This window comes from Callionymus lyra, chromosome 12, assembly GCF_982586985.1.
Source record: "Callionymus lyra chromosome 12, fCalLyr1.hap1.1, whole genome shotgun sequence".
In the NCBI taxonomy this organism is placed as follows: domain Eukaryota; kingdom Metazoa; phylum Chordata; class Actinopteri; order Syngnathiformes; family Callionymidae; genus Callionymus; species Callionymus lyra.
This window is the reverse complement of record NC_141829.1, coordinates 19,387,453-19,405,193: the sequence shown is the minus strand read 5'-3', so window position 1 is coordinate 19,405,193 and position 17,741 is coordinate 19,387,453. Positions and strand designations below refer to the sequence as shown.

The window sequence follows — 17,741 nt, the reverse complement described above, 5'->3', positions numbered from 1 at the left end:
TGTGTATTTAAATCATGATAACATTATCACATTCAGTTACACATGTTTTATCTGGACTGGTGGTGACTTGGATTCTAATGATTAGTTTTATCAAAAAAAGTGGCAGAAGCAGCAACTGCCTCGCCAGGTGAAATAGACCTCATATGTCGACCTGTCCGGAAAAAAAAGATGAGAGCCGCAGAGTGTCTTCCACGTTAATCATGTCTGACTCGAGCCAAATGACCTGCTCGGATGAAATGTAACTTTCATTCCGTCCTTGGCCTCAACCTTCACATCACACCTGAAGATGAACATGTATTGTTTCAAGTTTGAAACCAACACATCGCCTCATCCAGCAATTAACATCTGAAAAAAACCTCAGCTAATATGATCAAATCTTCTCATCCGTCTTCTTTAAAATGTGGCTTTGACTAATGAATCTTGGATGATCACGTCTCTGTTTCATCCGAGACCCTTATACCCACAGCAAGAAAACATGTGAAGGCATCCAAGGAGGAATATTAATCAAAGCCTGTCAACATGTAGTTTCAACATGTCGCTTGTGTGCAATTTACTCAGACCGAGCTGCAACGGGGGGGAATAATGACGCTCATGTCTCATATCAGGACGGCATCCAGTGTTCGAGTCTCTTTGTGACGACGGCAATTCATCAGAAGTGAAGCTGCGAACCAACTCTCATTTTTCCGAGAACAAATGGGAATCAATATGGGCGAGGAAAAGTTGTTTCACAAAACTTTAATTGCGTTTCTAATTTTAATCAAGTATTGTTTCATGATTACTGAATTAAACAGCTTCAAACCAAAGACTGAAAAAAAAGGCCAACGAGAAAACAGTTAAGAGAAACCATTTTAAATTACGGCGGAAAAAATAGACGTCTAACGATCCTCCCTCGATACATTATTTTGTATTTCCGTTTGTCCTCTTCCTTTCCCTGTTTTGTCGATGATCGGTGTGGGTGAGGGATGGCTTCCTGGAATCTGTCAATCAGGATTCCCATTATGTACGCCGAACTTCCCATAGACCGGCGTCAGATCGTTCGCAGTTCTGCCTGTGGTTAGAGCATCTGGCCTCTACCTCAATCTATTTGTCTGCTGTCATCTTGAAGGCTTTTGTTTTGACTATTAAAATGTTTTTAATTATTTTAGTCTTTTGCTAAGTGCATTATCTTCTGCTCCTGCAACTTCTTCATAATCTTTTATGACAAGATGATCTTGAATAGAGTCTGAAGGGCAAGCTGCATTTTTTTTAAAACATTTTATTAAACATATTTAGAATTTTATATTTATTCCTTATTAATGCCATTTTATCTCTTTGATTTTGTTTAATCAAACCAAAACTTGCTTTAAAATACATATTTTTATTTATTTATTATTTATATGTATTTCCTATTAATGTTTTGATGTTAAAAACATGACTAATAATCTTGGTTAGTATTTATACGTTTATTCAATTAAATTTTGTATAAATATAAAGGAAAAAAACTACACCCTGGACAGAACATCAGCCTTTCAAAGGACACATATTCACAAACATCCATTCAGACACATATTTAGCTCCTTATTAAACTTTTAAGAACTCATTTATTGATCCAGGAACTCATGGTTTCCTCCCAACCCCTACACTGTGCTTGTATCAACTAATATTTATTCATGGGGAAATCATAGTACTGGTTTAGAGCCTCAAAAATATATACATCCTTCAATTGGTTTTCTCAACCATATTTTATTTCCCCCCAAAAAAAGAAAGAACAATTTACTTTAAACACCATTTTCTTTATCTAACTGTGAATAATACGCCGTGTTTCACAAGACTTACAAATGATGACGGTCCTACTTAATGAATCAGGGGACATTATTTATGAGCTAACTGCTCCATCTCCAGCGCAGGGGCCACCATGTCACCATTACGGGCCGTAATTAGCCTCTTGCTAAATGACTCCTGTCAAAGTTTATCCCCCAGACGGTATTGAGCGTGGAAGCAGAGCCGGGGCGAGCGCAAGCAGAGGAACACTTGGGGATGGCCCTAATGATTTCCAGTGCTGCCCGGCTGGACAACGGAAGTTCCTGGACTAAGGGTGTGTGTATCATGTAATCCAAGGGAAACACGGCAGAGAAGAAAGAACATGAAGGATATCGTGCATTAAAGTTTTGACCCGAGAAGCCGAGGATTACGCAACGCAAGAGAATCAGAAGGCAACTCGGGAGAGTGTTCAAGCCTACAAACGCATGATAAAACAGCTCATTTTTTAATAACAAATAAACTTTCCGTCTGCCTGCTGCAACGGCCATTATTCTTGTTGTCAAGATGTTAGGATTTATTGTTGCTGAGACGAACGGCAGTTTGTCAAAGAGCTGCTTATTACGTCCGAGATGTCAGATGCGAAGGCTTGTTGTTGTTGGTTTTTTTTTTCTGTTGACACACGAGATATTTCATGCCACAGATGCCCAATTACACATAAAAGCCAATATCTCTTTTTATGTAATTAGACTTTGTTTCATGTTCCTTCTGCGTTGGCAGACGGCAGGATTTTTCCCGCCTCCAACTGGGTAAACAATGTTAGCTCTGATCTATATTAAACCAGCATTCTAAGTTAAATAAAAAAATATTAAAAATCCAACATGCCCACATGATTCGACAGTTTGTTTTTTCAAGGAAAGACCATAAATTCTAATTCTAATGTCTCAAGCAGGCCCCACAAAATGTTATATGATTTTTCTATTCTAATTATTTGATAGTGTCCAATAACTTAACCATATCAATCTGTGATATTGACAGAAAAAAAAGTTTTAACTGTAATGCGAGTTTTTAAATTGAGCTTATCAAGACGAAAACAATGCTACCCTAAAGTAAATTGAATCCACTTAAATGTGTAAGTAAGTAAGTAATGTTTATTTCTAAAGCACCTTTCTAATAAAATATATATATATAGACAAACACAGGAGTTCCAGAAAATCAGTGAAAATCCTGTACAAACTAAAAAGGTCTTAAGATGTTTCTTGAAGGAGTCAGTAGATCATCAAACACAGAGGGAGAGGAAGATCGTTCTAAAGCTTAGGAGCAACAGTCTGGAAGGATTTCTCTCCTCTGGTCCTGAGGCGTGATCAGGAACCATCAGTAGATTCTGATCCACAGACCTCAGAGCCCGAGCTGGGGTGTAAGGCTGGATCAGATCAGTGATGTAAGGAGGAGCCTGACCATGAATAGATCTGAAAGTAAGAACCAGAATTTTAAAACTGATCCCGAAAGAAACTGGCAGCCAGTGAAGAGTTTTAAGGATCGGGGAAATGTGAGTTCTTCTAGCAGAGCAGGTCAGAATTTCCGCTGCAGAGTTTAGTATTAAGTGAATGCGAAACAACTGTAAATATACAATAGTTTTAAAGATCTTAACAATCAAAGATAATAATCTTTATCCTGTAAATTCCCATTTCATTGGCAAAATTATTATTTCTAATAGTTAATTAAGGATATTTCCATGCCAAGTAAAAACAAATCTTTAAATTAAATGTGGATCAAAATACAAAAAGGTTAATAATCATATAATGCATGAGGTGGAAAAAAATATTTTGATAAAATAACTAATAATATCAAATCACAAGTAATGTTTTCTTGAATAAACAAAACATTATGTGTCGTATTTATTTATTGTGCACCCACTTGAGTCTTATCAGTCTCTAAAACACAAATCTCTGGAACATGATGACAACAATCTTTGCTACTCTTCTCACGTTCAACCGTGCAGCCTGTGCTGGGCAGTAAATTCTTGTTTTAATCAGGTGGGCTGCACTACAAAGCGGTAGGTGAGTTTGAGTGATTAAACACAGTATTTACATTCCCGTCCAGGTTCAAACCCACAAAAACAGCCTGAAGAATATGTAATCAGGTGTGCCGCTGCCAAGGCCTTAATTGTTGCTAATCAAACGCCTCTGCACGGACCGGCAGGAACCGTCTTTGTTTACAGATGCACTGGCTGAGTACGAGTGGAGGTGGTTTGTTGATAGAAGGATGCTTGATGGTGGGAAACGCGGCGCTGATTAGTACATGTGCGTGTTGATGGAGCGAATGAAAGTGGCTGCGAAAAGAAGTGGGGTTGGAAGCTTTTAAAATAACAAATGTGTTTTTCTTGGAAGCTCATTTTTTTTTCTATTAAGTCATTCCATTAATTTCAGCTTTTTTTTTTAATGATCTGCAAGTCTTTAAAAGTCCCCATGTCTAAAGGTAATATCACGATTAGTCTAATTAATACCCTCCTAAAAACGGATATCTTTTATATTATTTCCTAAACTCCTAAACCCATCAAGAAAAAGTTCTAGAGTGGTCACGTGTTTGTTGTGGAAGTTACGTTATTAAGTTCTAAAACTCTTTTCATTAAACAGAATCCAAATAGTTACGTCATTTTTCACCTGTTTAAATTTATTAACAACATTTTTTGTACGTACAAACTTACTATTGCATACGAGGCACCATCCTCTACATACAACCTTCTCAGTAACTGTGGATTAAAACAGCTCCAATGCTTTGCCGCCCAGTCAACCAATCACAGCTGTCAATAACTTTCGACATAGAAACAAATGCAGTATTGTACGGACCAATCGGTCACTCAAGAGAACTGTGTGGAGAAAGGCACCATGGGAGATCACTGTTTTTTGTTGGCACCATCAGTAAGGTGGGTGTGACAATTAGATCCTCCTAATATTTTTATGTTTAATGACACAATATAAGGCCATAATTATCTCAATATCAGTAATAAAGCCAAAATGCACTGCAAGAGTTTAGAAAGCATACGAGTGTTCTTCTTTTCTTGAACCAACCACAACAGCTTTTAAATAATGATGTAGAAAAAAACGTCGTTTGGACAAATGGACCCTTAACTTGCAAACCCGATCTTGTTTTTTATTGTGAAGTGAAGACAACTTGCAGGTGCAAAAGCTGCAGTTCATCGAGGGTCCACTTGAGACTGGCTGAAGGAGGACAGGAAGTCGAGAACACGTCCAGACAAAAAGAGAAAAAAAACTTTTACAGAGCTAAAAACATAATTTTTAAAGACTGGCTTGGCCGTTAAACACTATTTTTGAACCTTTTTAAATCAATTTTTGTATTATATTCCCGTAAACAGCTGTGCGCAGCTGTTTGATTCAGTAATCATGAAACAATACTTGATTTAAAATAAGAAATGAAATTGGCGTATTATGTTGCATTATTAGTGGTTTGGTTAACTTTAAATAAAAAGTGTGTACTACACACCGTAGCCTCAACTATAGCGAAACTATCTCTTCAAAACCATGGTTCATACGTTGTCCATATTTCAAACAGTCATTGGTGTAATCATATAACTTTTGATTGGAGCTTTATTGTCATAGGTTTGAATAGGTATAAATGTGATCTGAGATGAACCTAACCTTTAAAGCTGCAATATAAAAATAGCAATGACGGACAATAATGCGCTGGTTTACCTTTAAAGTTAAAGGATTTTCTCTCACAGTAGTTTAGATTAATGAGATTTTTAATGCATCGATTGACAAACAATCCCCTTACTACAACAGTTGTAGCTTCATATTTACAATCTGAAGTGTGCAGATGTTCTACTTCAATCATGCAACCAAGTCTGGAAAGATAGTTTCATATTTTTTTCTGTCTAAAGTGTTTCCCACTGTGACTCTGTTTATTTATTCTTTAAAGAGGCAACAGCAGGTCAAGTGCCTTTGCACTTCTGTTACCAAGGAAACAGAAAGGATGATGAGTCGTCGCTCAAGCTTTAGGAAATACTGGAATTCATTTTGGATGGATTGTTCGGGTACTTGAGCTGCATATGCACGGCAGAGTTTTGCTCCGATGGAAAATTTGATTATGAAATGTTTTTTTTTTTTAATGTGGTTTCATTGGCTGAGCGTCACTTCAGAGGATCCCTGACCAGTCATTGGCTGTGTCTGGAACAGGAAATGTACCATTATTTGGCCATGATGGTGGACGAATGGGTTGCATTTCCCTCATCAAGAAGCAATCTGTTCTGCAAGATGTTGATCAATTCATTTAGAAAAAAAAGGGCCATTCTCTTAATGAACGCACGTACAAATGCCAGAAAACAAGATTACAGAAAAAACCTTAACATTTCTAGTGTAAATACAATTTCTAATTACAGCAGAATCTTTGAATAGTTTCCAGACATTTTTGTTTTTTTTCTAAACAATCAATTTCAAGACTGATTAAAAGACCATCTTTAGAGACTTACTGTAAATGAACTAAAAAACAAAAACAAAAAGTTTGAGTTTGCTGTAAGTAAAACACAACACATTATCAATAACAGGGATAGAATATAAAATGTACAATCAAAACAAAAATATTAATTTAGACTTCTAAAATTGAATCCACAAATGTCACTAAAGTTGGAAGGTATTTTACCAAAAATAATAATGAAATGAAACAAATATAGGGGATTTAACAGCCACATAAGTTCCTCATGGTACAGAAAAAAAAGGTAAAAATTACTTAAGTAGAAGTGGAAGGGCTGCGTTAACTCAGCGCTGTCAGTTATTTAAATTCTCTGGTTCTTCCTACACATGTAGTGATACCACATTTAGCTAGAAATAGGACTAGGTATTTCAGAGCAATATGAATAGTTTAGAAAGGAAGTGAGAAAAACCAGATCTGTTAAATTAAGAAGTAAGTAAAACAGTTTGTGCAAACTTTTTTTTCTTCGTATTTTTACCTGATCTGGCACAAAGTCAATATCACGTCAGTTGATTTATAGCATTTTGGAAAGATGTTTGATTCTAAGAAAACAGGGAAACCTAAGAGGACTTGTCCTGGTTTATTGTTCCCCTTTAAATGGAGCGTGATGAGACAAATCTCTGATGATCAATTTAGGAATGGTGAATCTGAAGCAAATCTACTTCTGGTCGGGATGGCGCCTTCGCGTTTTAGTAATCTCAGGACAGCTTTGACAGGATGTTACAACTTCCAACTGTCCAATCGTTCCACCCGGCCAGCACTCTAGTCTTCGCCTCCCATGATACAAAGTCATTTGACAGGTCCAATGATTTAAAATTGTGCGTTTGAAGCCCAAATCCCATATACTGCTGATCCTACTTAAACAAAAAAATGTGAATAGGAGAAACAGATGTGTTTTGTTAACACAGTGTACAAAGGCCTGGTGAAATGAAAAAAAATTATACAACTGGGATGTGAAAGCGAGTTCGGCAGACAGAACAAGAGTGTGGGAGTTTGAATAAACACAATGATGAGGTATTAAAGCAAAAAAAAAAAAAAAAAAAGCTGAAAGAAGCATCCTTTGGAAGGAATACACAGCAACAATGAAGCCCGGCAGCACAAAAGTAGGTGAGAGTGAAAGTGGTAGAGAAAGAGGGAAGACGCATATTAATATGCAGAGTGAACGCTCACTACCTCTCTGTGGAAACAAAGAAATTGTTTATTAATGCTGGCAGCATAAAGGCTATTAATCCGTGGAAAAAAGGTCAATCTTGTGAAAGATGATCTGAATCCACAATGCAGACTCATATGTATCGGAGTCACGTCCGGACCGGGAGCGGACACTTTCTGTCAGATTATCAGATCTGGAGGCGCAAGAGGAGACGGAGCGTGGACGAGTTATCTGGACGCAGGTGACTGAATTATGAAAAGAGGATAAGCCGTCTTTTCTTGAATGACCGAAATAATGGTTTTTAGTTATGATAGCTTGAGAAGAAGAAGGGAGACTTCTCTCTGCACCAAAGAGAACAAAGACTTTCACCTAAAACCCTCACTGTCAGCGGGAAGGGCTGAAGACAACCGTGGCATATGAGGAGAGACTTCGTTTTGATATTTTCATTCAGTTTTAAAAGAGGTTGTTGGTTGACTCAGCATCTTCTAAATGACAAGAATGCTTCCCAGAAACGTGGATGAACTGATGATTGAGAGCTTTGGCTTTTGGCTCAGCTCTATCTTAACCAGAATGGCACACAGGCAGATCTCTTTTGGAGAACTCCATCATTTCCTCACTTGGGAACTGTAAGCTTAATATCTTCTCCGTAACTCCTTAATCTATACCCGAACACAACCTCTTTCCCCTAACCCTAACCTAAACCTCTTTTCCTTGATACCATCTATATCCCAAACCTCTTTCTCCTAACACTATCCCTATCCAAAACCTATTTCCCCTAACTCTAACCCAAACCTCTTTTTCTTGATACTATCTATATCCAAAACCCTTTTCCCCTAACACTAACCTAAACTTCTTTCCTTGACACTATCCATATCCCAAACCTCTTTCCCCTAACTCTAACTCAAACCTCTTTTCCTTGATACTATCCATATCCCAAACCTCTTTCCCTTGATACTATCAATATCCTAAACCTATTTCCCCTAACTCTAACCCAAACCTCTTTTCCTTGATTCTATCGATATCCCAAATCTCTTTCCCTTGATACTATCCCTATCCCAAAACCTCTTTTCCCTAAAACTAACCTAAACCCCTTTCCCTTGATACTATCCATATCCCAAACCTCTTTCCCCTAACTCAAACCCAAACCTCTTTCCCTTGATACTATCCATATCCCAAACCTCTTTCCCCTAACTCTAACCCAAACCTCTTTTCCTTGATACTATCCATATCCCAAACCTCTTTCCCTTGATACTATCAATATCCTAAACCTATTTCCCCTAACTCTAACCCAAACCTATTTTCCTTGATTCTATCGATATCCCAAACCTCTTTCCCTTGATACTATCCCTATCCCAAAACCTATTTCCCCTAAAACTAACCTAAACCCCTTTCCCTTGATACTATCCATATCCCAAACCTCTTTCCCCTAACTCTAACCCAAACCTCTTTCCCTTGATACTATCCATATCCCAAACCTCTTTCCCTTGATACTATCCATATCCCAAACCCCTTTCCCTTGATACTATCCATATCCCAAACCTATTTCCCCTAACTCTAACCCAAACCTCTTTCCCTTGATACTATCCATATCCCAAACCTCTTTCCCTTGATACTATCCATATCCCAAACCTCTCTCCCTTGATACTATCCATATCCCAAACCTCTTTCCCTTGATACTATCCATATCCCAAACCTATTTCCCCTAACTCTAACCCAAACCTCTTTCCCTTGATACTATCCATATCCCAAACCTCTTTCCCTTGATACTATCCATATCCCAAACCTCTCTCCCTTGATACTATCCATATCCCAAACCTCTTTCCCTTGATACTATCCATATCCCAAACCTCTTTCCCCTAACTCTAACCAAAACCTCTTTCCCTTGATACTATCCATATCCAAAACCTCTTTCCCCTAACTCCAACCCAAATCCCCCTTTGATACTATCCATATCCCAAACCTCTTTCCCTTGATACTATCCATATCCCAAACCTCTTTCCCTTGATACTATCCATATCCCAAACCACGTTCCCTTGATACTATCCATATCCCAAACCTCTTTTCCTTGATACTATCCATATCCCAAACCTCTTTCCCTTGATACTATCCATATCCCAAACCTCTTTCCCTTGATACTATCCACATCCAAAACCTCTTTCCCCTAACTCCAACCCAAACCCCCCTCTGATACTATCCCTATCCCAAACCTCTTTTCCCTAACTCTAACCCAAACCTATTTTCCTTGATACTATCCCTAATCATAACCCCTCTTCCCTAATTCTATCTTGGAGCAATTTTCCCTTATGCTGTTTCAACTAAATTCCATTTAAGCAAGGGAAACTAAATATAATTTGTCATCTATCAACCTATTAATAAGCTTCATTGGTCTTCATCTTCTTCTTTCACTCAATACTCCTTAAAATATATAAATGTTCCCCTAACAGTTACAAACCACAACTGTAATTTCTGTCATCAGCACCTTTAGCTTCGACCCTTCAAACCTAATCTTGCCCAGGGATTGTAAATTGTAGGAAGAACCCCATTAATGAATTCTGTGATTCTTAGGACAAAAATTTAAGAAAACAAGGGAAGAAATGTTCACCAAAATGTCAAGAAAAATCAAGCCCTATAAAAGCATTTGAAAAAGATGAAAACACACTTGTTACTAATACTACTCTCTCACAATGATATGTACTTCGTCTACCATGTCTGCACTCTCCTCTTAATCATGGTGATTTACAATCCATCTTCTTCCATTTTTTCTGTCACCGTAAAAATAATTTCTTTGACTTGAAGTTTGTGTTTCACGTATGTTCCTGTGACTCACTCACTAGTGAGCGTCTCAGCTACTGAACCCCAGGTGGCTGTTAAATCCCCGCCCTGTGCACCAAGCCCTGCATGTGTGACCTTGGTCCTTCCCCAGGGTCACTCCTCTATTTGCCCGCGGTCATCCTCCGGCCAGAGCAGCTGCCTCGTCCTCTGTCACCCCGGGAGCAGCTCGGAGGCGCCTTCAGGCTCAGCTACAGCACCGTCGCCGACCACACACCCCTCAACACCCTGGAGGCCTGAAGAGCCTTCATCTCAGATGCCTGCCAGGAATTCTTAGTGTTTACATTAATTCATCTGTGCAAACACTGATTTAATCGACGATTTCCACAGTGATGCAATTAGCTCCTCAATTATGATGGACGTCAAACTCAAGTGAAGGTTAAATGTGAATATTTTATTCATTTTTTCAAATGAATTAATACATTTAAAGAAGTGTAATTGGTGTCATGACTGTTGGATTGGCTGGTCACTTTTTATGAAACCTGCACGAAGCTCACTTTTCATATATAACACAACACCCACCCCCCCCCCCACACACACACACACACACCCACAGGTATAAACTCACTGCCACTCAAACATAAATGCTCATTGTGCGGCAGGGCTGAAGCGCCTCCACTGAAATAAAAATGCGAGCGGTGTCTGCAGGTGGAGTTGTTTTCTTCTCCCTACGTACGAATCCCACACTCGCTTTGTTTGTGTTCTTTACACCCCCAGGAACAGTGTCCCAGTTCTTTTAAAATGAAAAGGTATGTTTTTTTCTCCCTATAGTTTCAGTTTCCAGTGATGAACATGAGATGTATTCCAATGCGTATAAATATGTTGGGATGAAGCAGCGGAATCATGTCGATGTCAGCAAGGATGCCATGGTTGTTTTGTCGAGCCTGTCATCACATGGAGCGAACAAAAAAAAAAAAGGTTGTTCCCTCTTTTTGGCCAGTAAAAATAGCAATATGTAGTATAGTAGTTCAACACTAAAGTCACTTAAACAACAGTATTTAATTCAATAACTCAAATTAACCGTATATTCCAAAGATCTCTCAGAAATTGTTGGACCTGTTTTTGTTCTTTCAGATTCCATTCTATAGATAATCCCTCCTTTTATATCCCCTGACATAACACCCTCTGACAGCTGTCACATCATTTTAAATACAAAACAACTGCACTCCGTCCCTCTGAGGCTGACCATATTCTCAAACATTGTCTGCTCTAAAATCTTCCCCAAGGACCTCCAGACACTTTCAGAGACCATCCGCACCAAATTGGCCGAGATGCTCCACGTCCATTTCAAGTCTAAATTGAAATTTCGTTGATTTGAAGCCAAAGGCACTTTTAGTCTTCCCCTGATTGAGCGGAAAAGAACAAGCCAAAGCTAAAAGGATTGTACTATTGTACTGGCTGTTTCTGAGAACTTTTTATTTTATTTTGAACAAGGATATACATGTAATACAAGCAAGGTTGGTTTACATTCATGTCTTTTATGTCTTTTCATAATGTATTAAAGGACAACTAATGTGAAAACTCCAACTCTCTTTACTCAAACACATGTTTTGAATGTTGAAGTCTTCCTTTCCAAGATACATACAGTAAGTCCCTCAACATGACAATATTTTGTATATGCCGACAATAAGTTATTTTATAAAGTTCTGAAACGTCTGAAATCTTAGCGAACGAGTGAATATGAGAGCGTTAGTTTATTACGATGTAATAATGGCTGTTTCTTTCTTTAAACACGATTCGAGAGCAGACGGGGAGAGTGGGCGTTGTTATGGTAACTGAAATTTAATCTCAAGAAAAACCAATATGTTTAAATGCACATATTTGAATGAAGAGAGTTTTGAACAAACAGACACATACTGATGAGTACAATAGAGTCCAACATATATTTAAGAAACACTTAAATCAACACATTAGTTGACTTTTAAAGAATAACAGAAACAACATGTCTTATATAGGGTACTATATTCACCCCTAGGTGACAAATGATGACCCTAATAAAAAAAACTTTATTTACTTACTTTTGTTGAGGACAGATTATGTCCAGGAAAACTACTTCAACCCACTAAAAACTGCCTTCCTGATCCACCAGTTAGGAACCATTATCACAAAAAATAACCTAGTTATTCAAAAATTCTGTGAACAAATGAGTGTATTTTGGCTCCATGACCATCTAACAAGGTAATTACTTTTTGTGAACCCTGCAGGTATACATTTTTAAATACAATTATTATGGAAAGCACTTTGTGACTGAAGACTGTAAGGTGCCGTATAAATAGTCGTTATTTGTATTCTAACAGTAATTATTAATATCAAAACACTATCCAACCAATAATAATGTTGCAATGTATTTTGTTTATTAATTTAAAATATTTAAAGAAAATAAAAAAGTAAAGCACAGTATCAGTAGTAGAAGTGGATATTTTGGTTCGGATTATTGTGGGATACCTTCCTTTAAAATACTGTTATTTTGTGTGTCTTAAATGATGAACCTTCATTTCCAACTTGTCATTAACCATCATGTAAGCTTTTGGAAATACATTATTTATCTAGTATTATTTTATGTAGTATTTTTGTTTTGACTTAATGCAGTCATGAGCTGGGACTTAAACAATTTCTCATCTTTTAAGCGAATGGTTATGTTGTTAATTTAACATTTAAGCCACATAATTGAAGATTTCAAAGGCCAAATTTAGCCAGTGACTATGAGTGGACACTGAAAGTAAAATCATTTAGTTTCTAAGCGTAACACTAGACCATAAATTAATGGATTGTTTTTTTGAAACGGATCGATTAAAATCATTGATTGTTAGTTAAAAGGTGAACATGGAAAAAGTAGAATTGCTGCCAGGTAAATAACATGTTCCATCTATAGTATCTTCCTTTGAGGACGTCTTAAGACAAACTGTAGACACATGAAAAATATTCACAGCTAAAGGGATATTTATTTATTCAGCTTAAAAATATGGTGGAAAACTTCCGACATGTGATTTTCTGGAGAATGAAAGGAAATGTTTTTTTTGTCGGTTTACTATCTCCCTCAGCTGTATTGATTTTTCAACTCCAGGGGTTCAGCGCTTCATAAAATGTTCCTTTCATTCCATCAGAGAAAATTGGAAAAGGAAGAAGGATTCTTGTGGCGAAAATCAGCGGACTACCGCTATTACACCTTCAGGCTGGCTGAACGCTGTCAAGCAATGAGAAACACGCTTTCTTTGTCAAGGCAGACATACTTTGATCCACGGAAACGAAGTGTTGGGGGGGGACATAAAAGGTCGCGCATTTCTTCACTATAAAAAATTGTCGTTTTTTAAGTGTTAGTACCAAGGGAAATCGTCTCAAGAAAACCAGTGATTTCATAGATATAAGAAGGTTCTGGTGCCACGACACAGGTGAATGAAAAATGTTAGCATGTTTTCTCCCTCTTTATTCAATGTAAATGTAACTTATTTCCAGAAATAAATCAACATTTTAATGGCTTATTAAGATAGGGAAAACTGATCAATGACTTCACCTACAGATCTATGTATGGCGACAATTGCCTGATGTTTTTTGTATTTATTCACACCCATAGGTGAGAAATGGTCTTTACCTATGGTCTCTGATCAGCACAAAAATTATATATTTCAAACTTTCTTTAAAACATTTCGCATGCTAGCATTGAAAATACTGGATTGCAAAACTCCAACCAATGATCTGCAGTATTTTTTTTTCACTTAATGTGACTCATGTCTTGATCCAGCATCAGGAGAGGGAAGATCCATTTTTCATTTCACGGCGGCGTTTGTTCACGTTCTAAATAGTTCTGTGCAGCACTCGACTCTAATGCTCATTAGAGAACTTGAATGAGGAAGAAGCTTAAACTGAGCCGAGGGAGTAGAAGTTAAGTCACGTTTTAAAGCTGGAGCTCTACAGTTTTTATTTGTTATCAAGACTTTCTAATACCTTCAACTGCTTTATAAAGTTTAATGAACACAAAATAACGTAACAGTACAAAACTTGAATGTATTATTAAATAAATAGATAATAAACCTATTAGCTAAAGAACCCAAATATAACATAAATAATCAAAGTGAGATGATACATTTTAATGTTAAGTATATATTTTATTTCCTTCCATTGTTGCTAATTGGAAATATTGTTACTAATAATATAGTAACTGTAGTAGAACCAGTGTTGGGAGTAACATATTAGATAAGATATATATAGATAGATAGATAATAAGATTTATTGAACTAAGAATCTAGAGTAACTCCAGACCGCAGGTGAATCTGCTCTGTGTTTGGATTCTTATACAGTTCACCGTCACTCACACAAGGTGTTACAAACATACATCCCATAATTCATTTGTGTCCATTCAATGTCTAATGGTGTGAACCGAGGCAGGGACTTTATCTTTGTATAATGTCAGATGGTTAACCCTTCTGTTATCTCAGGACCAAGATGACCCAAAGGCTTGAACAAAAAAAAATGTGTTTGTGACCTTGTTTTGCCTCTGGGTCAAGGTGAACGACCTGCCTGGCTTCCATAAATACATATGCAGAGGTGGAGGTCCATGAGATAATACAAGGGTTAATTAATCAAAGATGATCACATCATCTTATATATCTTATATAGTTAAGATGAAAAAGATTTTTGGGGGAAAAAAAACAACAAAATTCTCCCAAATTTACATTGAAATCTACAAAACATAAAACAAGGAATTATAAATCTAATTGTGGATCAAGGATGTGCAGAAACAGCTGAAAGACCCCAAATGCAGCCCAGTCTGGAGAAGAATCTCAGGTGGCTGTACGTCCATTAAAATGCCTTTGATATCAAATGTATTCCTATTTCACAACTTAATTATTCCCATAGTAGATGTTTTGTCCTAAAATAATTGTTATTTTTTATCTTTAAATATGGTTGTTGTTGTTGTTCTTAAACAAACCTGACCAAACAAAACAATGACCTTAAAATTATTCAGATAAGAGAAAGCCAATTACCAGTCAAACATGATTAAAAGTTACAAAATGTTGCAAAATACTTACTTCAGTGGAACATGGTGGGGCCACATGTGGCCATTTGACTGCATTTAAGTGACCCCTGAGCGGAACTATGAAATTGATCAAAGACCAGTAACAATTGTATTCAATCCATTTTATTGTTTATGAGTAATTAAAATCAAAATATATTAGGGCTTCCATTTTTTATTCTACTTCTATCTGGTGAACTTTCTTGGATGTATTTCTTGTCCCTCCTGATAAATTGATAATAAAGCCACAATTGTTATGATTTTAAAATGGATATAAGATATTTTAGCCTAGATATTTTCAAAACCCAAGATAAATTGAGAATCCATTTACCTTCTTACCTACGATTATTTCTTCATTTAGCTTTAAACCCATAGTAAATAATGAGGGAATTTAGACGCCAGGACTAACTCATAGAGATAAATCCAGTTGAAAAAATATGAAATAATGTTGAGCATTTGTGCAGATTGAAAATGCAGCCACATGAGCATAAATCTAATTAAAAGCCAATCCAATTGGAGGGAGACGTGTAAATATGTCTAATCTTGTATCAGCGTTCGTGTTCGGAGACTAAGTGGATCAAGAATGACTGGAGGCTGAACATGCCCTCAGACCACGGCTGCTCCTTCACAGATTACACTCAGCTGCTCTTCAGGCTCCGAGGACAAACACTCAATTTGTGTTTGCAAAGTGCTCACCAAACACACAATAGGAACACAATTACAACGGAACAATTAATACACTGTATTCGCTGAATGGATTTAGACAATATAATGTAGGTTTATGAGTAAAGGAGACAAATTATACAAGAAATAGATCCTTAAAATGAACCCTTTTTTTGGACTTCTTTATTAGTTATCTAGTGAAGTAAAGCACACTTCCCTTCAAACGATTTATTCAAAGCTTGTTTATCAAGCTGTACGCCTTTATTAAAAGCTTTATTTCACAGGCTTTAAGGGGTCATTAATAACGGCAATTAAGCGTCTGGTCCGGCTATTCTTAGCCACTCTTGGCTCCGACCAACGGCTCCCCGATGTCGACATCTACCTCCGACCTTGTTGTTCATTAATGCATGAAGCCGCTCTCCCTCCCACCCTCATGACTGCCATCACTCCTCGCACCGGCATCAACGGCAAGACACATCAACACTTTGGAAATAATGAGACACCTCCACCTCTGCTGGGAGAGACTCCTGGCGGAGCATCATCTAAATAACTGTGATCCGCAGAAGACCTTGAAAGTTCCCAGTTTTTTTTTTTTAACTTTACATTCATGCCCTGGATTTTTATTGGGAAAGTGTAGCATTGTTAATGATTGAGAATACTGGTTTCAAAGTCTGAAGATGACTGGGAAATATCTGTAGATGTCAGTGGTTGTCAGAAAGACTCAATCCCTACTGTGTGAGACAATAAATAAAACAAGTTCTGAATATATAATGTATAATCCTCTTAACCGACCTCTTCCTTTGCACTTTCTCAGTCAATCGGCTGTTCTTATAAAGTTTAGATGTCTGGAGACATGGGGGAGTCTGAAGAAAGGGGGTGGGACCAAAGAAGAATAAAATAAACAACATAGAATTTTGCAAGTAGTTTTGGGATGGGTATCGATGCCTGCTCCACAATGGCACCTTTTCTGACATGAATGTAATAACCAGTTTTAAAGTCGATTTTTTTCTAAAATACTAACTTTAAGTGCGTTGCATGCACTCTTTTTTAAATTGCTTGTGTCATTCACACCGTCTCATGTACAGAGAATTAAGCCCTAGAATAGTAGAAGGGTCTTTTAATTTGTACTTTAATTGTCAAACGTTTTTGAAATATAACTCAGTTTTTACTATCTGCACCATGACTAAAGTACTGGTTCGGCACCGATATCGGATAAAACCACTTCCCGAGTTCAAACTAATGACCCGGGGCTCAAATTTGGCCAATTTATGTGGCCCACTTAACGGTTGGCTCAAACTCAATGTAGTTTAAAGTTCCTGTTAATGCAAATATGGTTTTTAATCGTTGTGTAAGATAAAAATAAGGAACGGAGATTATTGATGTCAACATTTATACTGAGACTTTTGTGTCATTGTGTGATTGATTTGGACATGTATTATCACCATGTATTATCTCCAGGGTTAAGGTGACCTTAAGTCCTGGAAACAAATGTGTTTGTGGTATCCCTTGTGTTGTCTCTGGGTCAAGGTTAACGACCTCCCTGGCTTCCAATAAATACCCATACAAGGGATACCACAAACACATTCATTATTTTGCCCTTTCTTCGGGTCACTTTGACCCTGAGATAACACAATGGTTAAGGTGATACTTTTAGAAATCAAAATGATTAAAAATTTGATTACACAAATATAAGTGAAAATGGACACTTTGGAAAGGACACATTAAAAGGGAATTTAAATAATTAAATAAAATATATAAATATATCAAGGCTGTTTCATACAAAAGCGATTAAAGCTCACTCCACTACCGCTCTGAAATTCAAACCCAGAAAACATCAGAGAGCAGAAAAACCTGACGGTCTTT

General features: G+C 37.2%; 1 protein-coding gene across 2 annotated transcripts in view; it reads right to left on the bottom strand.

Annotated features, from left to right (window-relative positions):
* fgf14 (fibroblast growth factor 14) overlaps positions 1–17,741 on the bottom strand; it is a 131,516-nt gene that overhangs the window by 6,673 nt on the left and 107,102 nt on the right. The gene's annotated exons all lie outside the window — the stretch shown is intronic.